Source organism: Lithobates pipiens, unplaced genomic scaffold (genome assembly GCF_037356315.1).
Source record: "Lithobates pipiens isolate NorthernLeopardFrog02 unplaced genomic scaffold, aLitPip1_a1.2 Scaffold_22, whole genome shotgun sequence".
Taxonomy (NCBI): Eukaryota; Metazoa; Chordata; class Amphibia; order Anura; family Ranidae; genus Lithobates; species Lithobates pipiens.
Genome location: NW_027507784.1, coordinates 187124750 through 187133263, shown reverse-complemented (window position 1 = coordinate 187133263; position 8514 = coordinate 187124750).

The window sequence follows — 8514 nt, the reverse complement described above, 5'->3', positions numbered from 1 at the left end:
GATGTGTTTACTTATACTTTTTGGTTTTTAAAAGGACCTGAACAATTTAACATTAACAATACAACAATGTTCATCAGTTTATTCTGTTCAGTTTTAAAATGCTGAGACATCAGATCCCAGTCCTATTTACCTAACGTAATACATTTCTCAGTGTCTACTTCTACAATCTACCTAGCATTCTTGGGCCTCTTGCACACTATAGGTACCAATTTAAACATCAGCATTTGTGGATGTAATTTTAGTCATTTGTTGCGTGTATTTGTGCATATTTGCAGGTAAAAAAAAGACTGGCAATGCAGGTTTTCCTTTTTAGTGATTAATACACACTTGTTTATGCTCCTGTTTGCACAGGCACAATGAAAACAGGCTGCATTAGTGAAAAAAATGCTGTATCAGTGTTTTCAGGCAGCAATGTGCAAGAGGTCTTAAAGTACTTTAGTTGAGATGCCCCCATCTAGTAGCTAGTGTTTCTTGGTACTAGTTAAGCAGCCCATACATCACTCCTTTTTTTTTTTTTTTTTTTTTTTCTCTCCCCCTCTGTTCAACCAGCGTGTTGCGCTACAAAAGACCTGATTTCCCCATCCGCTATGCTGAACTGGCTGAATTTTGATTCATGTATGACCGCCGCCTTTAGCGATGAGACAACTAAACCCATTGCTGAATCTGACCCCACAATCTTTTACACCGTGTTTGTGTTCATGGATACTTTTTTTTTTTTTTTTTATGCTGCTGTAATTACTTTTATGAACAAACAAGTCAGTTGACAGGGATAACTTAGGCGTGTGGGAATCTCCCTGAATTATACATTTCAGTTACTAGACTGGATCACAATATGCTCCTAAAAAGCTTTTCTATAAGAAGGTGAGCAATCTATTTTTTCAAACCTGTAACCTTGTTAAAGAGAACTTTTACAGCAACAGATTAGCTTTTCTTTACAGACCTCTACTAGCAAAACATCGGGGTTGAATTTGGAAAGTGTCAGATCAGTACCTGATGAATCGCACAGACAAATTAAGGTGCAGAAGGACCAACCCTGCAGTCATATAAATATCAAAGGCTGCAGCCTTCTAATTTTGTGTGTGTGTTTTTTTTTATTTTTTATTACAAATGTAGAATCATAATCCAACGTTCCATCATCAACCAAGCTTTTGGACAGTTTGTCCTTCCTCCGGCAAGAAACACTGCCTTGCTTGAGCCAAATGATTTGTCTGCAAGGTCTTTTTCATGCTTGCATTTCTACATCTAAAAACCTGCAATGCTTGTTGATTACAATGGTACACGTCTTACAAAGTATGTTTTTGTTTTATTTGGCTGCTTGCCATGCATTCACACAGTCATCAGTTTCAATTGTCATCTGAATGTATACAATGACATTGACATGCATTTCTGTAATGTAACTCTGCTTTAGGGACATGATTGTGCTTGCAAACACCTCATGCAAAGTGCATATGTGGTGTCTGCTACTACTGTGATTGGTCCCTTTTCAACATCTGATCTTGTAATTGTATGCCTGAACAGCTTTTACTTGAGTTTTAACAATGCATTTCTTGCAAAAAAAAGTAAGGAAACTGCAGCACAGGGCAGATTTGTCTACATACATTTTTTGCTTCCTTAGCATCTTTTCAGATTTAAAATCTAACATAACCGTTATTTTCTTGCTGCTGCCATTGTTTAGGTTTATGGTTATAGATGCAGCTGAAAAAATGTTAGCAATCTTCCTTCTGTTTCCTTATTTGTTTAGAGAAGTGAAAAAGCAAACATTGCATGGAAGGGTTCAGTGTGAATTAAATGGTTCAGTTCTGAGTTCCGTGTGAGTGGGTGATGACTGAGTTATTTACAGCATTTGGGCTGACTTGTGTCTAAGATGGATTTAATTGAAGCAGCGCCTAAACCTGTTGCCATGGTAGGGGGGGGTTCCAGGTTTGCCTGTAGTTCACAAGAAATTGAAACAGGATTTCAAGCGTAGAAAGTCATTTTAATGCATACAAGACGCAATTGCACTTTGGGGGTTTTAAACGCACCTCTTTCATCAGGTTTCTACAGTCTAACCAATTAAATTATGGTATTTTTTTTTTTATATGTAGTGTAAGTACTAATGCGTAAACCAAGTGAATCAATGTCAAAAAACTAAGCAGCTGCCAACATAAATGGTGTTCCCACGCAGTGCTAATGATATAATAAAATGTGGCTTTTACAAAAAAAAAAAAATCTAAAAGTGATGTCGCCTAAAATGTGTAATTTAATAATTAAGGATAATCCTTTATAAAGTGCAGTATACTAAAACTATGATGATCAAGTGCAAATAACAATACAATAACTTTCCTTCATACATAATAAAGTACTAAACTATCAGTGGTAGTACAGTGAATCAATGTGATGAACGTGCCTAAAAAAGTGCTTGTGCAAAAAGCAAGAAAATCCAATTTGTCCAGATGCTTTCACCATCCGTAGTGCGCTATTGGTTTGCCCCAGCCCCTCTCCTTCGACCTTCCCATCATATGCAGTTTACGTGCAACAAAGAGGTCTCCATGGTGCAGTATTCAAAAATGTATTTTAACGTACTAACTTGCAGTTAAAAATAGCTCTGTTCAGATTCACAAAGGAACTTCTGGTCTCTGCCATGACCGGAAGTGACTACAGCCGGCTCCTCACTGATCATGTGACTCCATCAAGGGAATGATACCCTTGATGAAATGCGTTGTTGAAAAATTTATTTTTGAATACTGCACCATGGAGACCTCTTTGTTGCATGTAAACTGCGTATGATGGGAAGGAAGAGCCTGTAAAGGAATTTACATCGCCAGAGTAAGCCATTTGTCATCTATCTGGCTGGGTGTCCCTGGAAAAATTTGAGTACTGATTGGGAGTCAGTCAGCTGCTGGTTTTTCAGCATGCTCTTCTGACATACACATGGGCCAAATGGCGGACGTTTTTTTTTTTTTTGAACCAGCAAATGTCTCCCGCCTTTCGTTTTTGTGTGTACCCAGCTTAAGGCTTCAAACCTCTCCACCACTTGCATTAAAGCACAGAAGGGGACCTCTGCGCCATTCAATTAAATCAATGCATTCTGGATACAGTGAAAATTTTGAGCGAGTCCTGACAGATGTCACCCAGTTCTGCATTCTGTTGAATAGACCATGCCAGTAGTTCGAAAACAAGTGTAAATAGAAGAGAATAGAGTGGGCAGCTCTGTCGGGTATCCAGCTGAAGAGAGAATAATGCAGATACGTCACTGGTCATATGAAATCTTGTTTGAAGGATAGAGTAGTGTAGGCTGCCCTGTTTAACCTCTTAATGCCAGTGCCTCCTGGCTCTTTAAAAGACTTCTGATGGCAGGGGTGGGGTGGGTTTCTGATGATGTGACTGCTGTGATTGGCAGTCACATGTTTTGAAAGCTCCCGATTGGGAGCTTTCAGTTAGCTGCAGGTAATTGGGCTGGGCATGTACTCACGGCACAGCCCTGTTTACATTCTGGTACGTATATATGCGGCCACTTGGCGTTAAGGCCCACCTGCCGAGAGGCTGCATATATGCCTACCACTGATGTGAAGGAGTTAATAAACGGAGGATCAAAACCCATCTTTGACAGTTTCCCAAGGAAAGGACTACCTGATAGTATTGAATGCCTTTTGAAATGTGCAACATCACCAAACCACATTTCTGATATTAATCAGTACTCGTAGATACAGAAGTATAATGTTTATGCTTTTGCCTGGTATAAACCCAGATTGGCTTGAGTTAACGAGCGAAAGAATGACCTTGTTCAAACAATTAGAAAGTACTTTAGCTAAGACGTTATCGCTATTCAGTAAAGAAGGGATGATGAGAGCCACAGACTTATTTCTTTACTGGGTTTGGGTTCTAGAATAATAAGCCTTGGACATGGAGTCTGGTAAACGCCCTCCTCCTCCTCCTTTTATTATTTGAAAAAAGCAAATCATTTTGGGGTTAACATGTCAAAATAAGCCTGATGCCATTTGGCACGTAGGCCTTCAAAGCCTGGTGTCTTATTAGAACTAAAGGAGTAAATAGCATTACCAAATGGGGAAGCTGTGTACCCAATAATCAGTCATTTAAGTAAGGACTCGCTCAGTTACCTCCTCTGTAGCTATCCAAAAGGGGTTTGGCCTCCAAACGCAGAGAGAGGGCTTATGTCCCATCTCCAATATGAAATTCAGAGTGGAGTGTTCCGATAACGTTCGAGTCCTAGAGGAGATATGTCATACTGTGGGTAGTACGTCTGAGGTGACCAATGCATGGTCAATTCTAGATCGGCCTGATTTTGTATAGGATTAATAAAAAGGAGGGACAGAGTCTCTACTGGGTGGTAACCTAGATGCCTAGTAATACAAGATCTAGGGAGCCACATCCTATTTGACACTAGAAACAACTGAAGACCAAGTTTGGACTTTATAGGTGCCACCAAGAATCACAAAGTTTTTTTTTAAATTTACAATCTCTTTATGAAACGATTCTTATTAAAACAATAAATATTCTGTCATAATTTTGGCTTGAGGGTGTGCTCTCACACTTCATACAAATGGAGCTTTCTTTTGGTGGAATTGAATCACCACTGGGGTTTTTATTTTAGGTGCTACAAATGAAAAAAGACTGAAAATTTCTGTTATTACATTTTGCAAATAAGTATTTATTTTTTTTTTTGACAGATTTATACTGCTACATTTCTTCGGCAAAAATCCAAATCGGTGTATATTTGGTCTGTGTGAAAGTTGGTCTACAAGCTATGGTATCAATCAAAATTGATCACAACCTGATGCACTGATGGCCCATCTCATTTCTTGGGGGCCTAACATGTCAAGACAGTACAAATACCCCCAAATTACCTTTTTGGGAAGTAGACCGTCCCACGGTATTTAACCGCTTGCTGACCACCTCATACTGATATACGTCGACAGAAGGGCTCGTACAGACTAACATACCTGTACGTGGTCCTTTTAAGAGGCAGAGTGCCTGCCCACGCCAAGCTCCATGAGGCGTGTCCCATGGACTCGATCACGGGAATACCCGCGATTGTCTCACGGAGAGAAAAAACTGGGAGATGCTAATGTAAACAAGCATCTGCCTAGTGACAGTGTCACTGATCTCTGCTCCCTGTAATCGGGAGCAGAGATCAGTGACATGTCACACGTAGCCATGCCCCCACAGTTAGAAACACTCCCCAGGACACACTTAACCTCTGCACTGCCCCCTAGTGGTTAACCCCTTCACTGCCAGTGTCATTAACACAGGAATCTGCATTTGTATAGCACTAATTGCTGTATAAATGACAATGGTCTCAAAAATGTCCGATGTGTCTGCCATAATGTCAGTCATGATAAAAATCGCTGATCGCCACCTTTACTGGTAAAAAAAAAAAATATATATAATTTACAAAATTGGGGATAGTTTTATAGCATTTTTATTAACGCTATAACATTTGTGCAAACCAATCAAGCGCTTATTGCGTTTTTTTTTTTGTTTTTTACCAAATATATGTAGAAGAATGCCTATCGGCCTAAACTGAGGAAAAAAAGTTTTTTCTTTTATATATTTTTGGGGGATATTTATTATAGCAAAATGTAAAAAATCATTTTTTTTTTTGTTTTGTTTATAGCGCAAAAAATAAAAACGCAGGGGTGATCAAATATCACCAAAAGAAAGCTCTATTTGTGAAGGAAAAAAAGGACTTCAATTTTGTTTGGGAGCCAAGTTGTGCAATTTTCAGTTAAAGCGACAGTGCGGAATCGTAAAAAGTGCTCTGGTCAGGAAGGGGGTAAATCCTTCTGGAGCTGAAGTGGTTGAGGCATGACGAGTTTTTTTTTTTTTAATTTGTGGGGGTTTTTTTTCCCCACAATGCTGTGGGAAATAAAGACTTTAAAAAAAATAAATAAAATAAAACATTTGCAGGGTGGAGAAAAATCAATGATTTATTTTTATCAAAATAATTTTAATAAAATCTAAAGATGGTTTTCTATTTAAGATGCATAAATCATTTCATGCTGAATATTAAAATCAAATCCCCCCTGCACACGTGTTTAGACTTTTTCACAGCCTGACCACATGGAGAAACGCAACATTCAAGGAGCACCTTCAGCCATTACCCAGGCCTTCTTCTGACACAGATTTTTACTTGTAAGCAAAAAAAAGTATTTTTTGCTAGAAAATGACTTGGAACCCCCCAACCTTATATATTTTTGTAGCAGAGACCCCAGAGAATAAAATGGTGGGATTTGCCAATTTTTATGTCGCACTGAATTTGCAAAGCAGTTTTTCAAGTGCAATTTTGCACACTAACGCATTAATACATTTTAATGATTTTCAATGCGTACAGAGACAACGTAATACCCAATTTTTTGGTAAAATATGGTTTTGCGCTGGGTAGATGGGTACCAAACATATCGCGCTTTAATATTGCATACGCTTGTGAAATGGCTCCAAACTTCAGTATTTCAAAATCTTCATAGGTGACTTTTTTAAGCCTTCATTGGTTACCAGTTTAGAGGCAAAAAGGAGGTCTGGTGCTAAAATTATTGTTCTCGCTCTGACGTCTACGTATACCTCACGTGTGGTGTGATAGCTGTTTATGCGTACAGGACCAACATGTGAATTCACCTTTTGCATGGGGGGGGGGCGCTTTAAATGTTTTATTGGTGGGACACTGACATGTTTTTGCATTTGTACACTGACAGATGTTGGTCGTCCACCGGTGGACCCTGAAAGATGATGTCACAGTGGCACATTATTGCAGATGCTTCTTGCACTGGTACAGATGTGTTCACGGGGATGTGTTTTGTGCACTGGTACATATGTGATTGTGCACTGTTACAGATTTTTTGTGCACCGGTACAGATGTGATGGGGCACTAAGACAGATGTTTTCTGCACTTGTACAGATGTAATAGGGGCACAGACATGTTTTGTGCCCTATAACAGATGTGATGGGGTGCTGTCATATTTTTGCACACTGGTACAGATGTTCATGGGGGACACTGACGGATGTTTTGTGCACTGGTACAGCGCTGTCAGACGTTGCGGATATTTTTACAGTGGCATTTTTTTCATCCTAGGCCTATTTCTTCCTTGTTCTCTCTCCCCTCTGTTTTGTGCTCCCAAGCTCACCCCCAGGAATGGTGAAATACCTGTATCGCCACACTCGTGACTTCTGAATATAGTCTTGGTAGGCTATACACTTATAGTGGATTTGTACTATGTTGCTGTGGTGATCTGTATCTTGTAATTTATTATGTTTGTATTTAGATTGCATGTGTTTTTTTCATCACTACCTCCTGAAGAAGTAAAATATGTAGCAGCAAATGGAAGGTTGGTGGACCTCCCTGTTCAATATAATATTGGTATTTGTGATATGATCAACTCTGGCCCTAATCCAGTTTGGGAGTCCTCCCCTCCAACCAGAATTTTGACAAAATATTTTTATTTTTTTAATTGAATTTGAGTTCCTTTGGGCACCTATAAAGTCTATAGTAATGCTTCTAGGTTTTGGATTGGCATGAGCTCCCCTCAATGGTTATAAATTTTCAATGCCATATATCCCCATATGCATAAGCTGCACACCCAGTAGCAAAGCATTTTGGAGTCTGTTCATAGGGGTTGTAATCGAATGAGTTAAAATCGCCCCAAAAAATGTCTAGTACAGGCTGGAAAATCAGCACGATGAACACAAAGATCTGTATCAACCGTCATGGCTACAACCTTCATATACCATATATTTTGGAGTGGAGAATAACATATCTTCCTTAAGGACCAAATACATTGTTCTCATCCAAAAAGGCCTCCCTTTTGTTTGCCTTCACAAACTCCAGACATGGGTAAGAGTAGAGAGTGGAAACTCCATGCCACCCATTGTTTTTTTTTTTTTTTTGAGGGCTAACATTTTGGAACCGACTAATTGGGTTTCCTGTAGACATAGCACATGTGATATGAGCCTTGAGATACTTGAACAAACTGGCCCGTGTAAACTTGGAATTCAGGCCCCAAGAAAGAAAAGATATGGTAGACATAGGAGTTCTGACGTACCGATGAGGTAAACCTATACCACTTAAACCCTTGGGTGTGGCATAGTCCAGAAATAGACTGATGCATTATTGAGGCATATAAAGGCTCTCTGGATCTGGCTGTTCTGAGGGCTGGGTCTCGGTCTCAATATTTTTGCGCATTCTGATGATCCTAGGGTGAGGTGGATTGTCTAGTGGAAGAGGTCTGCCTGGGACTCTGAGCCCTTTTAATAACAGATCACAGAGAAAAACTGTCCCTGCCAAATTCTTCAGTCAGTGAGCTCTCCAAGAAGGCCATAAGGTCTGAACCCTCCTCCCTTTCTGTCAGACAACTAATAAACAATTTCTGCTCAGTCTGTTTTCCAGATCATCGGCTTTATCTTTCATATCCTCATTACTGAGAGTAGTAATTTAGGGGATGAAAGGGTTAACAGTGTCCAAGTTGCTAATGCAATTCTCAGTGTCACTAAACCCTTCCCTCATCTTCTACATGTCTTGACGCA